The sequence below is a fragment of the Megalobrama amblycephala genome, linkage group LG12 (assembly GCF_018812025.1).
Source record: "Megalobrama amblycephala isolate DHTTF-2021 linkage group LG12, ASM1881202v1, whole genome shotgun sequence".
In the NCBI taxonomy this organism is placed as follows: Eukaryota; Metazoa; Chordata; class Actinopteri; order Cypriniformes; family Xenocyprididae; genus Megalobrama; species Megalobrama amblycephala.
Genome location: NC_063055.1, coordinates 2912621 through 2932500, shown reverse-complemented (window position 1 = coordinate 2932500; position 19880 = coordinate 2912621). Strand labels below are relative to the sequence as shown.

General features: G+C 36.2%; 1 long non-coding RNA gene across 1 annotated transcript; it reads right to left on the bottom strand.

Annotated features, from left to right (window-relative positions):
* Positions 1–7465: 7465 nt before the first annotated feature.
* Positions 7466–18647, bottom strand: LOC125280588. The gene is made up of 4 exons (XR_007187657.1): positions 18397–18647; positions 14407–14444; positions 8775–8898; positions 7466–7567 (listed from the first exon to the last, which is right to left on the bottom strand). It is a non-coding gene; the product is annotated as an uncharacterized LOC125280588 (long non-coding RNA).
* Positions 18648–19880: the final 1233 nt, after the last annotated feature.

The window sequence follows — 19880 nt, the reverse complement described above, 5'->3', positions numbered from 1 at the left end:
TGAATGACAAATATCAGATTCAATGTGATTTTTGCTGTTTATATACAAAACTAGTCTGTGTGAACACAAAGAGAAAGTGGTAGAAATCTAAGGCCAATCAAGTCCAGTCACTAAAATTAAGAAATAATCTGTCATCCAACCAATCACAATGTCTGTCAGCATTACAGACTAAGGGATATTTAGATTCAAAGGAGTGTAAACACTCAATAACAAGTTTAAAACAATCCCCTGATCATGACTGAAACAGTGAGACCGATATTCTATTGTCAGTCAATTACTGATTAGAGGAAACACTAAACGCATGGCAATTAGGAGGCTACACGGACTGATTATATCGGACAAATTGGATTTGTAGTTTGGTAACAATTCCATGCTCATTCAGTGTGAAATTAATGTTGATTACCCACGGAAGGCTTTGAGAGCATTACCAGCTGACGTCTCCGCACAGACTAATGGAATAAAGGGGAATTTGGGAAATTTCACATTCTTTGTGTTCAGTAAGATTAATACTAGTAATCAAGAATGCATTAAATTGCTCAAATGTGACAGTAAAAGCATTTATAATGTTACAACAGGTTTCTATTCCAAATAAGTGCTTTTCTTTTGAACTTTCTATTCATCAAAGAATCCTGAAAAATGAAATATGAAGCAGCACAACTGTTTTCAGCACTAATAATCAAAAATACTATAGTAGTCAACAGGGGGCGAGATCTGTTTGGTTACAAACATTTTTCCAAATATCTTCCTTTGTGTTCAGCAGAACAAAGACATTTTTACAGGTTTGGAACAACTTGAGGGTGAGTAAATGATTTTTGGGTGAACTATCCCTCCATAAGGAGTTTTTTTTTTTATATAATATTCCAGTTACAATACTATCTTACTATGTGATATGGGGCATATTAACAAAATGCTCCTCTCTAAAGTTAATTTTTCTGGCTGAATAACGAGTTTATGGTCACTGGATTTGGTTTTATGAGGGAAATGTGACGTTACGTGACATCTTGTTGACAAGCTGTTTTTGACGTCTTCGAATTAAGCGTGTTTGAAGCACTGACTGAGCCATTACATGAGACAGGATTAATTTCAATAATTGTCCTGTATCTATTTACATACCTTTTGGTATTCATTCATGCTTATTTCGCGCTGTAGCCCGTAAATGGTATTGAAGATAGAGAATATCTGCACTGTGCGCAGGCGCTTCAGGCGCTTCAGTTGATCTGAGGCGCGCCACGTGATCTGTTTTTTTTTTTTTTTTTTTTTTTTTTTGACTCTTAGCTTATAGATACGACTGACAGACCACGACGGTTGGAGTGAAAAATCATAATTTGTGTTCTTCTGAAGAAACAAAGTCACCTACATCTTGGATGCCCTGGGGGTAAGCAGATAAACATCACATTTTCATTTTTGGGTGAACTATTCCTCTAAAGAGCGCCAAAATGGCCAAAATGGCGCTCTTGTTTGAATAATAATAAGACGGACAGAATTTGAATTATCAAAAGTAACAAAGCACAAATCTTATTGCGATTTAATGAATGAGAGGTACGCTAAAATGTTGTGTTCATTCATCAGCTGTAAACAGGCTAGAGTAATCGATTCTTGGGATATACGAATCGATATCGGTTTGTAAACATGAGAATCGATTAAAATCGAGACATCGATATTTTTACCCCAGCCCTAATTAATACCAATTAATTACCAATTAATTACCTGGAAAGTATATTTACACAATCTTTTGTGTACTATAAACAAAAAAACACCTATTGAAACTAAGTTGCAAAAATGGCTTCAAACGTCCAACAACCTTCTGACGTCAGAAACATGAATACATTAACACACAACGTCTCTATTTGCATGTCAATGGCATCAAACAGTCAGAAAATGGATGAAAAATGATATGATTGTTTTGGGTGCAAAAAGCCTCGACTTTAAGTTGGAATAATAAATACTTGTATGATGTTGAACAAAGACGTACTGTGATGTACAAACTTTCTGGGTTTACCTAAACTGTGATGAAGAGACGAGTAGAACTGTCTGGTTTGTTACTTGGGAGAAACCACTTCTGCCTCACAGTTCACCGCCACGGCCCTTTTTGTGCTTCGAGATGAGCGTTTCTCGGGGGAAAACAAGAGATTTGAAGAAAGAGAGAAAGGGAGACCTGTCCCCCTGAGAGACTCTGGGGTCTTTGTGATGATCAAAGCACGGCTCTGTGGTCCTGTGACGGAGCTCCTCTGGGAAAACTGAAGTGATGTTTGGAGGTAAATGGCTACTGGCTCCGTGATGAAAGAGGACAAGTGTGGAAATGGAAATGAAGACGGAGGCATCTGAACATTCATACCCGCCAACCCCAGCCATGACCTGCGGAGGAGAAGCAAAAACAAAAGCAAGAAAACATGGGGACAGACAGACTCACGCTGTACTGATGGTTTCAACCATAGATATTAGGGGTGTAACGATACATGTATTCATCCCGAACCGTATGGTACGGACATCATGGTTCAGTGCATACAGTCAGACGACGAATACAGTCAGTCACAGGCGATCCACGCTTCAATCCAGAAAGAGCCACGCACGGTAATGCAATGCTGTTTGCTAACAGGAAAAAGAGCTTTCAAACTAGTTTTCAAACTATGGTAATTTTTTAGTGTCATGTTAGCTGACGCCTTCGTCTTGTATTATGTTAGCTTCGCAAAATCATCTGCTTAAGCCTATTGCAGATATAGATATTCATACAGTTGCAGACGCACAGTCAACTTGCTCTCGAATGTTAACAGACCGGTGTTTTGACAGTTCCAATATGTCGGACGGCTTACATTGTAGCCCATAGAAACAGCCACTAATGAGGAATCTATGTGTGTGTGTGTGTGTGTGTGTGTGTGTGTGTGTGTGTGTGTGTGTGTGTGTGTGTGTGTATATATATATATATATATATATATATAAATGTTTCAATGTTCATGCAAATCAACTACATCTAAAGCTCAAATTGTGCATGCATTTCTGTACTATAAAAAATGAGTTGTCCAACAACAACAAATTGTTTCAACCAAGATTTGAGTTCATAAAGCGATTTCTGACATTTAATTGGCATCTTGGCAAATCTGAGCACAGTTTGAGACACTGTTGAGATCTCTTGTGAAACTCCAGGATTACTGCCATTTTTTTCTCAGGAAAAAAGTAGGAGACTTAAAGAAAAGTCTTAGTTTGTTTTGAATTTAATCTCATTGCTGTGTTGGAGAAACTGTTGAGATATTAAAGAGATTCATGAAGGCTGATGTCAGATAATCGCTCCCGGCTCCGCTCACATCTCTTCTGCTGTGAGATATTTGTATAAAAATACATCCCAATCTGCCGGGTGTGTGTGATGTACATCCGTCTCGAGAGGAACGTGCAGTTGTGTTGATTTGAATGAAACATGTAGAGGCTTTGTAGCAATTCCCATCATGCTCTTGTGTTACCGTTTCATGTCTGCATGTTACAGTGGTGTTATACGCAGATCGGTTTTTAATGTCTTCAGACTCAAGAGAGACAGAGGAATCTGGGATCTGCATAGGAAATTAAACTGAAAGATATACACCTGCAATATTACAATCAACAGTGAAGCTGAGAGAACACTAACACAGTACCATGGTAATATTGTAATTCTTTGGACATGTAACATGAAAATAACAATATACCTTGAAGCACTGCAAATACCATGTTATGTACATTCACTGGCCACTTTACACACACACACACACACACACACGTGTATATATATATATATATATATATATATATATATATATATATATATATATATATATATATATATATATATATATATATACATACACAATATTTAATCTGAATTTTTAATATTTAATATGAAATTTAATCTGAAATCAGTGTTTCTGTGAAAATTAAAAGCAAAGGTCTAGATCACATTAGCACAAGCAGACTTATTCATAATGAGCTTAATATCTGATGTTCATATGTTCACAGGCTTATTAATAAATGAAAGAAAAGCACTGAAGTCTATAAATCTGACATCAAATTTTAAAGGGATGTACATGGCTTTCCTTTCATCCTCTGCTGACATGATGACCTCTTTTTCGCAATACTTACGGTTAGAAGCCGCCGCTCATGGGGGTCATTTAATTGCAGCGATATATACACAAGATCACCGTGTCTGTTAACATAAATGTCCAGCAGGGTTAGTATGTCGGCTGCGTTTAGTGTAATACTCGATTCTGCAAGTGTGAAAAGTGCTGGCCAAAGAAATTGAGATTTCTCACAAATGTCAGGGCTCTGGATGTATTTGAGTAGCAAATACTCCATAACTTTGTGAAATGCTCCAATATCTTTGGATTGTATGATCTTTGTACAATATCAGTATTTAAATGCAAGATATTTTAAGTATACTTGCAATAGTTCCACTTTAGCACAATCTAATATACTTCAATATATCTTTAGCTGGACCTCAGTACAACTTCTGCACAATTAAAGTACAAAATTAGTTGTTTCAATTTAGCAGACTTTAAGTATATCAGTTTAGTATACCAAAAGTACAATTGCAGGGTGTTTTTATTAAGCACATAAATATGTTTTTGTAGTATACTTAGCAGAAAATAAATGTATTTCAAATATGTTTTAGTATATTTATTTTTCACTAGGGTAACTTCAATTTTATGAAGCGAACAAAAAAACATAATTTACCACTTTATTTACAAAATAATAATCCCCAACCTCTATTTGGGTGTGAGCAAAGACACGCCGTTTTTGTGTGTGTCCCTTTAAATGCAAATGAGCTGCTGCTCCTGGCCCCCTTTCCAGAAGAGGGCGGAGCTTTAACAGCTCAACAACAACAAAGCTGGAGAATCTCCCGCAGCCAAAATGAGGATTGTCAGTAACGGTGTTCAGCCTTACATTGTTCAAACCGGAGTCGACACTGATGGAGAGACTCAGGAAGAAGTTACAACTTTTAGAATGAAACTGGACGTTTCTGAATGGTTAGTGGATAAATTTATGTAGTTGCTGTGGAGTTGATTCAACTCATCCACTAGCATGTGCCGTCATGTTCATCTTTTATGCAAATCCAGCATTGAATTGACCCTCATTTGTGAAGCAGTCCGGCGGAAAATGACGGCATGTCAACAACACTCTACTAAAACAGCTCTTCCTCTTCTCTAAAGCAGCCCAACATGGCCCCGCCCCCTTTGTTACATGTTCTCGGGGGCGGGGTTTATGTAAATTGTGGGGTTTGTGATGTCACCAACCTGAAGAAGCTTGTTGTAGTCTCTACCAGCCGTTTGTTGTAGTCCTTAAAATATCTCCCTTTGCATTGAACTTTGAGCATCGAAATTTTGCTTTATGCTCAAACAGTAACATCACACTAACTAAAGTGAAATAATAATCAAGGACCCCTTTAATGTTTAATAGTTGCATATAAATTGTGCATTGATAGTGTTTATCCATGATGTTGCTTGCTTGCCTAGGCTTAAACTGTGAGTGCATTAATACAAAAAACTATGTAAATAAATAAAAATGCTATAATAGGACTATATCTCTCTCTCTCTCTCTCTATATATATATATATATATATATATATATATATATATATATATATATATATATATAATTTATTTATTTATTTATTTTAAATCGACATTCCTGCATCATTATGAGTTTTCTTTGGGATTATACACACTGCCAAATTGTTTAAACTTGATACTCAAATACAGTGAACATGGAAATCGCACTAGCGCTGTATTATTCACATTAGTAATTCAGCCTAAAGAGGCAGAATTCCTCTATGCTTCCCCTCAGACTCGCCTGAAACTGGGCCAAGTCAAGGTTACCCGTTAAGCCGGGGAAACTCAAGCCGTGTAGCCCGAGAGCCTATAGTATAAGTAGAGCCATAGGCAGCGAGGTTTTGATCTGGTGAGATATATTCTAGATGCATTAACACAGAGCCGTTGAGAGAGGGGCTTACGACGAGATCTTTAACTCCGAGCTGACAGATGTGCTATATCCTTCTCCATACGCAACACACGGCAGCTCTTGCCAAGTGTAGCTGTAGGTCAGGCCTCTCTCCGTCTCTTTTTGCACTCCTCTCCGTCCTTTTTTCGACGGTTTGGGTTACAATACGTGTGAAGCTCAAGTCGAGCATGAAAGTCATGATGTGAGAGATGGAAGGTGGCCTCGGGCTTTGGCACCATGGCTCTAGAACTGCCAAAACCTCCACACCCCTCAGTGGGACGATCACAGCACCGACCCGCTGCTGACACACACACATGACGGCCCTATCCTCACGCTCCATCTCCAGAATCCTCTGCTCAAAAAATGCTAATGCTGTGAAAAAGTCATCAGGGTATCGTATTTGAGAGGAACTTCGTTTGATTCCTTCTTTTCTGCACCAATTGAGCAGCCCAAATTCGATATTTGATCTCTTAGACCTTTGCATTCATTTAGCATTGTGGTTTAACAAGCCTGAGTTATGGTAAAATGTGTTTCACAGAGCTGAGAGTGCTGCACTAAACTATTGGTATCTGAAATGTTTAAAAAAAGAAAAATTTTCAGAAATTTCTACAGGCTCAGATGTGGACGCTAATATCGTTATTAGGCCTTAAAGGGTTAGTTCGCCCAAAAATGAAAATTATCCCCTGATTTACTCACCCTCAAACAGTGTATATGACTTTCATCTTTCAGTCAAACACAATCGGAGTTATATTAAAAAGTATTCTGGCTCTTCCCAGATTTATAATGGGAGTGAATGGTAACCGAGAGTTTGAAGCACAAAAAACCGCATCCATCCATCATAAAGTAACCCATACGACTCCAGTGGCTTAAGAAAAGGCCTTCTGAAGTGAAGTGATGGGTTTTTGTAAGAAAAAAATCCTTATTTATAACTTTATAGACTATAATCACTAACTTCTGGTAACGTCCATCCACGTGTTCACGAGAGAGTCGAGTGAGGCGTATGACGTAGGAGTAGTGTAATCTCTAACATTTCTCTTTAAAAATTCTCATTTTAGACTTGTAACTCTTTTTAAACCTTCAAAATACTTTGGTAGCATTTCCTTAGCAGTGCAGTGCGCTTCAGAAACCCTCCACCTTCCCCAGCTCCACCTGTATAGATCTTCTACGGGTAATTCAGTAATTCAGCATAGCAGATCTATTCCGCTAGTGACCAAACATACAACATTGTCATTACCATGGCAAACACTCTGAGAGTTGTCATGACAGATCTAATCCTTTAATATCATGCCTTAATGGTTGTGCCTCTGTGTGAATGTGTATAAAAACAGCACTGGAGTGCAACATAATGCAGGGGTTCCAAACTTTTTTTTAACTTGATATAGTATCTAAAAAAAACACTGAGATGAGACGTACATCCAGCGCATGCTTACAAAGCACAGATGAAGGTAAGTATAACATGCACAAATGAATGAAAGTAAATGCACATTTAATGCAAAGATAGCATGAAAGAGTTTCAAGTACTTACAAGTGCATACTTTGAATTCTGTGCATAACATGCACATGCAGTTCTGTCACATCCAGTATAGGATGGAGGTGATTTCAGAGGGAAAATCTGCAGAATAGATTGAAACATGACAAAAACTATTGAGATCTAAAAAACTAAATCAAATTAGCCAAAACATATTTAATAAAAAGAGAGATCTATTTGTTACATTTGTTGCTGTATTTGTTAATCTTTGTTAATGTTAGTTAATAAAAATACAGCCGTTCATAGTTTGTTCATGTTAGTTCAGTCCGTTAACTAATGTTAACAAATACAACCCTTGATTTTAATAATGTGTTAGTAAATGTTGAAATGAACATTAACAAAGATTAATCAATGCTGTAGAAGTGCAGTTCATTGTTAGTTCATTTAACCTAATGTAGTTAACTAATGAACGTTATTGTAAAGTGTTACTGTATACTTAATGTTCAAGTATATTTTAAGTATACTTTATGTAGTAAGTATACTAATATCAATGTACTAGTAGTATACTTGTAAGTGTACTACTTCAATGGTGCTTAGGGACTAAATTGGAATCTAAAATCTAAAATAGATGTCTAAGTGCACTATAAGTATAATAATAGTAAACTTTTAAGTGCACAACTACATTTCTCACTTGTACTGCATCTGTACTACAAGTGAACTTATAAGTATAATAGTAGTATAAAAGTATACTCTCAGTAAACTACTAGTTTAGTAGTTTAATACTATTTATTTCGATTAAATAATTGAGTACATGTATAGTCCAAAATAAGTCAAGTATACTTAAGTGCAATTTTAAGTATATTTCTGAGAAGTACATAAGTAGACCGAAAGTACAGTTTCTTATTTTTAGTTAAGAAGTATACTAATAACACACTTGAATAAACTTGTTTTTCATAAGGGATGTGCTGAATGCTTTCGAAAAACAAGGTTCCTGTTTAAGTCTTTTGTTTGTTACCGAATCTTAGATTCAGCAATATAAGCAAAAAGTCCCATCATGCATAATCATCAGATTATTGTTTACATTATTGATCAATGGTGTCACTTCAGAATGCAAAAGCGTAGTAACAGTATGTATTATAATATAATATGTAGCTCATATTCAGTACCTACTCTTAGACCTTTGCCGAGTTATTGCATCCTCCGACATGCACATGAATATGATACTAAAACTGAGCAATGTGGCCATTTTTGTGAGAATAAAACAGCAAGCAAAAGCCTCTCTTCCACCCACAACCTGTGGGAAGGCCAATCCAGGGCTATTGTTGGCCGTCGTCCTATCATTAGCACTAACCTTGAGTCCTGGCTGCGAGCTGTAATCTGAACAGAGCCATGCGGGAGTCAGAGGCTGCCTGCAGTGAATTATTAATGAACAGCATCAGGTCGCTCTCCCTTCCTGCTCTTCAGGAAACTGGGTGCTGCTCGCAGGCATTCAGGGTTACACACACACACACACACACACACACACACACACACACACACACACACACACACACACACACACACACACCTGCAGTATCAAGGTAAAACGGATCATCCGACTTCGGCTTAGTTAACCAAATTACAATAGATACGCGGATTTGATTCATCCGACCCTCCTACGCGTTACGCATTAAACAATATAAAAGAATCATAAATGCCGCAGAAGTAGAACAGTCTAATACGTGTTCGTTAAGATGAGCTTCATCAGCTCAGACGCTTGGGACGATCTGTCGACTGTCGAAATGCGACTAATGAGAAAGATATTGTGAGGTGGTGCAGTTATAATGAGAAATAACAAGAAAGGGGCTAAACTGTAGCCAGAGAGCTTGAATTATGTGAAATTAAGATGAGTGTGGAGGACTATTAAAGCAGCTGTTATCTGTTATATATTATACAGCGGACTGACAGACTCTAATGCTTGAAGAACTCACAGTAAACAGACCATAAACATCACATACCTTCAGACGAAGACTGTTTGTTGGATTCACCTGTTATCTGTTTTATTTATATATATATATATATATATATATATATATATATATATATATATATATATATATATATATATATATATATATATATATATATATTATTTTTTTATTTTTTTTATTTTTTTTTTTAATATATTAAAAATTAAATAAACAAAATCTTAATGAATGGAAAAACATTATTTATGCCTGAATAATAAAAGCTCAATATTGAGTTAACCTTTTTGTCAGTGGCACTGGTATTATTCCCATGAAATTTCCCCAAAGGGGTTTCAAAATATTCTTCAAAAAAGATTAATACGATGATTTGCTGCTCACGAACATTTATTATCAGTGTTGAAAACAGTTGTGCTACTTCATATTTTTCTAAAATCTGTGTTTTAACCCATCGATTGGGTTGTTTTAACCCAGGGATTGGGATGTTTTAACCCAGCGAATGAGATGTTTTAACCCAGCGAATGAGTTGTTTTAACCCAGGGATTGGGTTCTTTTAACCCAGCGACTGGGTTGTTTTATCTTAGCGAATGGGTTGTTTTAACCCAGGGATTGGGTTCTTTTAACCCAGCGAATGGGTTGTTTTAACTCAGCGAACGGGTTGTTTTAACCCAGCGAGAAATTAGGTTCTTTTAACCCAGTGATTGGGTTCTTTTAATTCAGCGAATGAGTTGTTTTAACCAGTGAATGGGTTGTTTTATACCAGCGATTGAGGTGTTTTAATTCAGCAAATGGGTTGTTTTAACCCAGCGATTGGGTTGTTTTAACCTAGCTATTATGTTGGTTTAACCCAGGAAATAGGATGTTTCTGATTCATTTATGATCCGATGCTTCCTGAAGCAGTGTTTTGAAATAGACCATCACTAAATAAGTCGTTGTTTTGGTTTTTTTGGCACTCCAAAAATATTCTCGTCACTTTATAATATTAATATTGAACCACTGTACTCACATGAACTGATTTAAATATGTTTTTAGTACATTAATGGATCTTGAGAGAGGAAATGTCATTGCTCCCTAAGGAGGCCTCACGGAGCCATCGGATTTCAACTAAAATATCTTAATTTGTGTTCCTAAGATTAATGAAAGTCTTACGGGTGTGGAACGGCATGAAGGTGAGTAATAAATGATAGAATTTTCATTTTTGGGTCAACTAACCCTTTAAATGTTTGCCCAACCAGCTGGGTTGTTTTATTTAACCCAACTATTGTTTAAAAATTACTGTATGGCTTATTTAAAATGAACCCAAAATAGGTTGGAAATTAAGAACTAAGCTGTCCTAAGGTTTTAGGACAACTTTGATGAAAGGTTTTGATCCACTTCAAATGTTGACTAAAACAATTCATTCGCTATATATATATATATATATATATATATATATATATATATATATATATATATATATATATATATATATATATATATATATATATACACTTTATTTTACAATGCCTTTGTTACAAGTTACATGTAGTTACTAAAAATTGTTACATGCAACTAACCTAAACCACATCCTAACCCTAACCCCACAGTAAGTACATATAGTTAAGTATTATTGCTCAGTACATGCATGTATAATTACACTTTAATACATAAAATAAAGTGTAACCAAAAGTTTATACTAAAAGTTAAAAAATAATTCAGTGTCATTATTACTTCTGAAACCTGACTGCTACACTCTATTATAGATAGATGACAGACTGATGATTTTTTATATAAATTTTCTTGGACTCCTGCGACAGCAGATGTCAGTATCAGCAGCAGTTGCTGTAAGGGTCTGTAAAGGCTGTGCCACATTTTCATCTACACATACTAGCCACACTTTTTAAATGTCTGCAATATCACAGATCTCCTGCCACAAATACTCACATGAATGTTTGACAGATGACAAATGTTTCTGTTTGCTATCAGGACGTTGCTCTGGTGCTGTACGGGTAATACTGACAGACATTATGAGCAGCAGGAGCACCTGCTGATTTAAATACAGGAAATGCTCAGGGCTCAATTACCGTCTCCTCCAGACAGCAGGTGGCATAATTGAACGAGACACCAGAAAGGTGTGTGTGTGTGTGTGTGTGTGTGTGTGTGTGTGTGTTTGCTGAGGAATGAGATTACTACAACTCGTTTTAACACACACACATTGCTTGTAAGACATTTTATAACTTGCCATTACTGCTGCAGGCTGTATTATTACTGTGCATTTGACAAATAAAGTTTGGATTAACTTGACATTAAGGATTAAGATTATCCACATCAGCCATTCAAAAACCCAACTGGTCAAACACAAAACTAAATTTAAATACATACACAAGGTTTGGAATAATTAAAGTCTCCCTGTAGTCAATAATTCTATCCATTAAAACTCATCTTTAATCACCAAAATGACATATTTAAATGTTTTTTTCCTTGAAATGCTTGAATGTAACTCTACACCCTTGCCTCATTTAGTATACACAGATCTATGAATATGCAAATTAGCTCCGCAATAAGTCACATTTACAGAAGTAATTTTTAGTTCAAGTATTTGTCTCCCTACATTCCTCAGTGCAGTTCAGTGTGTGTGTGTGTGTGTGTGTGTGTGTGTGTGTGTGTGTGTGTGTGTGTGTGTGTGTGTGTGTGTGTGTGACAGGCTGTGTGATTAGATAAGTCTTGCATGAGCTGCTTTAAGCTCAGTCACTGGACCCGTCCGTATCCTCTGAGCCGGCCTGTGCCCTCTGAGGCTGCTTACATCCTACCAGCCTTCTCCTGCTCCTGACCAGCATACCAAATCACACACACACACACACACACACACACACTCACACTGGATATCTGTCCCAAATAACTGACAAGACTAAGTGGCATGTTAGAACAAACTCTACAGAGCTTCACACACAGCTCCGTCATGTACCGTAGAGGAGGTTTCTACCTACCAAGGCTCCGGTTCTGCTCTGAAATCAAACATTATGTCAACATTTTACATCCATAATGTGATGCATTTCTACTAATCCAAAAAAGAAAAAGGTAATTCTCGCTATTAACTAGGTGCTTTGCTTATTAGCATGCATATTACTAGGATATTGGCTGTTTATTAGAACTTATAAAGCACATTTTAATGCCTTATTCTGCATGACCATAATATACATCCCATAATCCTGCCCAATAGCTAAACTTAACAACTACCTTACTACTATTACTATTAATAAGCAGTTATTAGGAGTTTATTAAGGCAAAAGTCATAGATATTAGTTAGTTAATAGTGAGAACTGGACTAAAGTGAAAATTTGTGTTAACCAAAAAGACAATATTATTTTACTTCAACCAAAGAAAGTCATGATGCTTTAAAATGCATCACATTAAAATGTTAAAGTACAACAATAATGATATGACCTTGCAATGTAAGTATCACAACAAAGCATCCAAATATAGTAATTTATTTAAGTATTTTTCTTTTGAACAAACATTGAATAAACTAATAGAAATTAATTTTAAAGTGCATGGTATACAGTAGTAAACACATCATATATTTTCTTTTAGATACAACAAGGAAATTCCTAAAAATATTAAACATAAAACTATACACATTTCCAAATTTTGGAGTCAGTAAGATTTTTAAAGAAATTAAAACTTTTTTCAGCCAGATGATCAAAATTGACAGTATAGACATTTATGTATGTTATAAAGATTTCTATTTCAAATAAATACTGTTCTTTTGAACTTTCTATTCATCAAAGAATCAAGACAATACAAAAATATGAAGCAGCACACCCGTTTTCATCACTGATGATAATTTCTTGATAATTGCTGAAAATTTTTCATAGCAAAACAAAATTGTGACAAAAAATTTGAGGACTTTAACTTGTAGTTGTGTAATTGTCAATGAAATGTTCATACACTACAGTTCAAAAGATTAGGGTTCTCTTTTTTGACAGAAATTAATACTTTTATCTATCAAGGATGCATTAAATTCACCAAAAGCAACAGTAAAGACATTTATAATGTAACAAAATATTTATATTTCAAATAAATGCTGTTCTTTTGAACTTTCTATTCATCAAAGTATCCTGAAAAACAAAAATATGAAGCAGCACAACTGTTTTCAACATTGATAATAATCATAAATGTTTCTTGAGCAGCAAATCATCATATTAGAGTGATTTCTGAAGGATCATGTGACACTGAAGACTGGAGTAATGATGCTGAAAATTCAGCTTTGATCACTGGAATAAATTACATTTTACAATGTATTCACATAGAAAACTTTTATTTTAAATGGCAATAATATTTCACAATATAAATGTTTTGAAAGACTTCCTTTTTTTTTTTTTTTAAATCCTTACCAACCTAAATTTTTGGTCCAGTAGTGTATATATGAAATAAATTGTCCTGTGAGAGGATGCGTAAAATAAACCTGCAGTATAGACTAGACTTCTGTATTATATTAACTATTATACTTTAACGAAAGATTATACTTCTTTAGAATGACATGCACTGAAGTTATTAAAATGAAACTAGGTTTTTGCCCACACTGGATTCATGTTGCAAACATGCTACAGTAAACGCTCCCCCACTGTTGAATCGCTTCCATTGTGTACTCAGACTGTGTAAACTGCAGCAAAGTCTCTGCTGTTAGTGTGTACAATAAAAAAATTGCTGCATGCACAACAATACGAACAATAGCGCAGGACAGCGTATGTGTTTGCTCAGCATATTAAGATGATGCTGCTTTAGAAGCAGAGCACACAATGCTTTAATCACATGTACACTTAAACAAAAGGAACGGAGGAACAGCGAGACTTTAATTGGGTGTTTACGTGGTTCAGGCTCTGGGTAGTCACAGAATTAGTAATGAATGGAGACACAGTAATAATCATGGTAAGAAATTACACTCCTCTGAGGTTAAGAGACGAATGAATAAACCAACCGCTTAAACAAAAACAGCTATTAAAGGGGAATTTCATCCAAAAAAAAAAGTAATTTACTCACCTTGAAGTAGTTGGAAAACCTGTATGACTTTCTTTATTCTGTAGAACACAAAAGAAGATATTTTGAGAAATGTCTCAGTGTTTGTTTTTTGTCAATATAATAAAAGTCAAGTACACTCTAAAAAATGTTGGGTTAAAAACAACACAAGATGGGTTGAAAATGGACAAACCCAGTGATTGCATTGTTTTAACCCAGCAAATGGGTTGTTTTAACCCAGTGAGCAATTGGGTTGTTTTAACCCAGTGATTGGCTTGATTTTAACCCAGCAAATGGGTTGTTTTAACCAATTGGGTTGTTTTAACCCTTTAAATGGTGTTTTAACCCAGCAAGAAATTGGGTTGTTTTAACCGAGCGATTGGGTTGATTTTGACCCAGCAAATGGGCTGTTTTAACCCAGCGAATGGGTTGTTTTAACCAATTGGGTTGTTTTAACCCAGCGAATGGGTTGTTTTAACCCAGCAAATGGGTTGTTTTAACCCAGCGAGTGGGTTGTTTTAACCCAGCGAGTGGGTTGTTTTAACCCAGTGAATGGTTGTTTTAACCCAGCGAGAAATTGAGTTGTTTTAACCCAGCAAATGGGTTGTTTTAACCCAGTGAGCAATTGGGTTGTTTTAACCCAACGATTGGCTTGATTTTAACCCAGCAAATGGGTTGTTTTAACCCTTTAAATGGTGTTTTAACCCAGCGAGAAATTGGGTTGTTTTAACCGAGTGATTGGGTTGATTTTAACCCAGCAAATGGGTTGTTTTAACCCAGCAAATGGGTTGATTTAACCCAGCGAATGGGTTGTTTTAACCCAGCAAATGGGTTGTTTTAACCCAGTGAGCAATTGGGTTGTTTTAACCCAGCGATTGGCTTGATTTTAACCCAGCAAATGGGTTGTTTTAACCAATTGGGTTGTTTTAACCCTTTAAATGGTGTTTTAACCCAGCGAGAAATTGGGTTGTTTTAACCGAGCGGTTTGGTTGATTTTAACCCAGCAAATGGGTTGTTTTAACCCAGCGATTGGGTTGTTTTAACCAATTGGGTTGTTTTAACCCAGCAAATGGGTTGATTTTAACCCAGCAAATGGGTTGGTTTAACCCAGCGAATGGGTTGTTTTAACCAATTGGGTTGTTTTAACCCAGTGAATGGTTGTTTTAACCCAGCGAGTGCTTGGGTTGTTTTAACCGAGCGATTGGGTTGTTTTAACCAATTGGGTTGTTTTAACCCAGTGAATGGTTGTTTTAACCCAGCGAATAGGTTGTTTTAACCAGCGAGCGATCAGGTTGTTTTAACCCAGTGAGCGATTGGGTTGTTTTAACCCAGCGAGATATTGAGTTGATTTAACCCAGTGAGCGATTGGGTTGTTTTAACCCAACGAGATATTGCGTTGTTTTAACCCAACGAGATATTGAGTTGTTTTAACCCAGCGAATGGGTTGTTTTAACCCAACGAGATATTGAGTTGTTTTAACCCAGCGAATGGGTTGTTTTAACCCAACGAGATATTGAGTTGTTTTAACCCAGTGAGCAATTGGGTTGTTTTAACCCAGCAAATGGTTTGTTTTAACCCAGCGAAAGGGTTGTTTTAAACGAGCGGTTGGGTTAAATGTTTGCTCAACCTGCAGGGTAGTTTTATTTAACTCAACTATTGTTTAAAAATGACTGTATTGCTCGTTTAAAATGAACCCAAAATATGTTGGAAATTAGCATTTAGTATTGTTTAATAAATTAACATTTATTAATAAGTTTAATGAATAAACTATAAACATTTATTAAATTGCTTAATAATATATGTTCACCTTTTGATTATTATTGTTGCCTCTAGTAATTTTTAATTTCCAGCCTATATTTTAATCCAGCCATATAGTAATTTTTAAACAATATTTGGGTTAAATAAAACTGCCCAGCACGTTGGGCAAACATTTAACCCAACGTCTGGGTTAAAACAACCCAGTCACTGGGTTTGTCCATTTTCAACCCAACTTGGGTTGTTTTAACCCAGCATTTTTAAGAGGGTGTTTGGTTACCAATGTGCTTCAAAATATCTGGTGTTTCACAGAAGAATACAGGTTTTGAAGGACATGAGGGTGAATAAACGATGACAGAAAGTGCTTTACATTCTTGCAAATGCATGATTGCAATACAATCAGCCATCTTCACACAAAGAGGTTATCAGCATTTGCAATTGAATCATATGAATTTACTGCAAATATGGACGACGTGTATTAACGGCATGAGCTGAAGCGCGTGTGGGGATTCGCCGCGGGGACGGATGCTGTCACCGCGGCCCATTTTTCACTGGATCATCAAAAAAAGTATCAGAACCTTTGTCGGCAAAAGACAAGCTTGCACCGTCATCAGATTTGTTGCTATGCGAATGAGTCTTTGTTCACACAGGCTCCATTTTGCTTATTCTTTCAAAACAACCCGGATACACAAGAGAGAGACGGAGAGAGCGAGAAAGAAGGCGGTTACGCCACACACCAGAAAGCGTTTGCTGATTTGACAAGCTCCTACATACACAGAGAGCTTGTTCAAATTAAGCTCCGGCTGTTTATCATTCCTCAAGCGGCGGATCATCAGAAAGCATTTACCTTCAATCTACCACATTACCATGAGTATTCCTAGCAGCGTCTTTCTGTTTACATGTGATTTCCGTTGGGAGAGCTTCTGTGTGTATCAGAATAGCGTCGCTCCTGTTATGTAACAGTGTCTTGTTTATTGTAGTTGGACAGTCGACAGAGGTGCAAATGAAAACAGGCGGCCCTGAGCTACTCCGAAAATCATTTCAACCTTTTGAATCAACCCCTCAATTTAGCAAATTAAGGCTCTCAGCCAAAGCGGGCCCTGTAAATGTATTCACTGGTAATGTGCCAATGCAGCTCAGGGAATTAACTTAATCATCTCCTTCATTTACAAAGCCAAGAGGGCAATTACTGTAGTATAGACGGGTGGTTGAAGCAATAAAGCCACGGATCATTCTGCTATCACTCATTTTAAACTGTGTGGCAATTTGCGAAGCATTAATTACACTTTGGTAAGTGCGCAATTAGTCTAATCGGTCTGTTGTAGGGATGAGCTCTCCTCCTGCATTCGTCACTGTGTTTTCAGAGAGACAAATCATTTGTAGGTAGTATGTGGATAAACAGAGGTGCGGTGTGTGTAAATATACTTTCTCTTATCTAGTGTTGGGCACGTAACTTTAAAAAAAAGTAATTAGTTATAGTTACTACAGTTGTGGTCAGAATTATTGGCACCCTTGGTAAATATGATCAAAGATGACTATAAAAATAAATCTGCATTGATTAATTTTTTTATCTTTAATTCATAAAATGAGTAAAAATCTAACCTTTCATTGAAGGAAAAGAATTGAAAGTGGGGGGAAAATAACATTATGAAATAAATGTTTTTCTCCAAAACACGTTGGCCACAATTATTGGCACCCCTGGAATTTTTTATGAGTAAAATATCTCTGAAGTATATTCCCATTCATATTTACATTCTTTTAGCACACCGGGGTGATCATGAACATAAAATTGTCCAGCCATGACTTCCTGTTCCACAGGAGTATAAACATGAGGAAACACAAAGGCCAAATTCCCTTAATCATTCATCACAATGAGTAAAACCAAAGAATATAGTTATGATGTGCAGCAAAAGATACTACAAAAGTCAAATATTATCCTTATATTGTAATCATTATGATCACAAGTTGCAATTGCCTAACGTGTTCATAATGCCTGCATAACTGAATACATGATGTTTACTAACATGTATTATTACTGACATATGAACATTACTTTGACAGAATACTTCCTAACATCGAAACATGCATTTTATGTGCGCTGCTTTGAAACAAAATCTATTGTGAAAAGCGCTATTAAACTGAAAACAAACTGTGGCTTTTCCTGTCTAAGTAGGCAGTTATTAGTTATAGTTATTAGTTATTTTATGACATTTAGTCAAAGGTCTGGCTATGTGAGCAAAAACAGGACGTCTATAGTACCTGGAAAGAGCTGTCTGGTAGCATTCCCGTTCATCTCAATGATCAATGACAGGCGTTTGACTGGAAGTATGGAAGTATGTCATCTCTGCACTGGAAAAAGTCACACAGGGAAAAATAAAATAAAATAAAGTCAATTTTCAGTCTTCAAAAAGAATTAGGCACTTTATAATATAATATAATATAATATAATATAATATAATATAATATAATATAAAGCTGCAAGCAGCGATGAAAGGGCCCTCGCCTTAGGTAAACAGTGAATAGTGGGTGACATGCATGTAAGCGAGTAAATACAGGAGAAATATGACAAAGTCATTTCGACATGCCTCACTTCCTGCTGCCAACCGGTGGCACTTTGACTATTACTGAATATTGCCATGTAGATGTCTTCAGGCCAGGACTCTTATCACACATGTGAAGTTTGGAGCAGATCTGACATTGTATGCCTGAGTTACAACAACTTCCTGTTTCATGGCGAAACATCGAATTTTGTCAGGCTGCCACAGACACGCCCTTCAACGAAAACTCTAGATCTTCGCAATTTAACCCTTAAATGCATGACTGTTTCGCCAATCATTCTTACATATTCGGGGCTTTATCGATCCTGATCTATATCTAACACGGAAGGATCTCTACCTGTCGCGATAATATAAAACTACTCTTAGAGTAGCAATTACAGAAAAATAAAATAAATCATATTTTGTTACCTTTTGGAGCTTGAAAGGGTTCAGTTTGAGCAGATGTTTTATGCCATCATCACTGAGCTCATTTCCCAGTAAATTCAGCAAATAGGCTAGTTTTATGTTTGAGGTCGCAAATATGAACCTATTCGCGATCTCAAACATATTCTCAAAACTATATAATTTTCAACATCTTCAAAATCAATATTTCGATCGCTAACAGCTTCACCAGATCCATCCAGTGACAGTTACAGTCACATTTGATTGCGTTTAGTACTTGCTCTGCAGTAAATCGCTGAGCCATTTCATGTTTTTCTTAATTCGTTTTCTGTCTGAAAGTCGTCACTTCAGCATTGTGTATCAGACATTGCCACCTTGTGAAATAAAGGTGAATTGCACTTATTCCGTCATCTAAGATTCAATTATAGTTGTGCAGAAAAAAATATACATACACTGATACACACCTCGGGACGTTAGCGACCCTATACAATTTTTACAAAAAATGATTTCAAAAATAGGCATTCTTTTATAGTTTTATGATTTTTTTCATGTTATATTCTTTATAATGAATCGATTGAGGAATACCAAGAAGGTTGAAGTCTAACTTTAAAAAATGAATGAGGAGGAGGGTAGTGAATGACGTCCCGGGTCACTAAAGACCCGAGATATGCATTTAAGGGTTAATGTCACAAAAGCCTTTAGATTAGGCTGACCAAATATGATGTATATCTGATAAAATCTCTAGGAGGAGTTTGTTAAAGTTCAACGTCTGGAAATGGCAAAAACTGCAAAATGTTTGCAGAA